Raw genomic sequence first — 635 nt, 5'->3', positions numbered from 1 at the left:
AAAAAAAAAAAAAAAAAAAAAAGAAGAAGAAGTAATATATGAAAAAGAGTACGTTCAATTTTTAAGCAGCTAAATTGAGCAATGTATTGAATGAGTTACATTGTGGTTCAGTTTGACTATGGAACAAAATACTGCAGAGCACCTGACCGGTTAATCAATGAATATACAAAATTCAGTACAGAAACAAGAAATCCTATAGTAACAGTACTACATTTTCAGAATTTCACACTGTGTATATCAGAGGTGTAACTGTCAGGGGAGGATGTCCTATGTGGAGTGTGTAAGACCACTTCTCATTTTCTGTAGAATACTTTAAAAAATTCATCTCTTGGCCATACAGAAAGACCTTTCTTAAGTCAACAATTCTTCCACATAAAAAAGCAAGATAACTGCTTGAGTGCCTATACTGTCTGTGTAGCAAAGAACAGTACACTAGGGTCTCCTGCAGTAACCATACCAAGTATGAGTGTATTTGTTTGCTAGGACGACCATCACACAGCTCCACTAAATGGGTATCTTAAACAAGAAATTTATTTTCTCATACCTAGAAGTTCAAATTCAGGAAACTGACAGGGTTGTTTTCTTCTGAGGCCTCTCTCCTTGATGTGTAGATGTCCATCCTCTTTCCATGTTTT

Source organism: Mandrillus leucophaeus, unplaced genomic scaffold (assembly GCF_000951045.1).
Source record: "Mandrillus leucophaeus isolate KB7577 unplaced genomic scaffold, Mleu.le_1.0 Scaffold47, whole genome shotgun sequence".
Taxonomy (NCBI): Eukaryota; Metazoa; Chordata; class Mammalia; order Primates; family Cercopithecidae; genus Mandrillus; species Mandrillus leucophaeus.
This window is presented reverse-complemented; position numbering follows the sequence as displayed.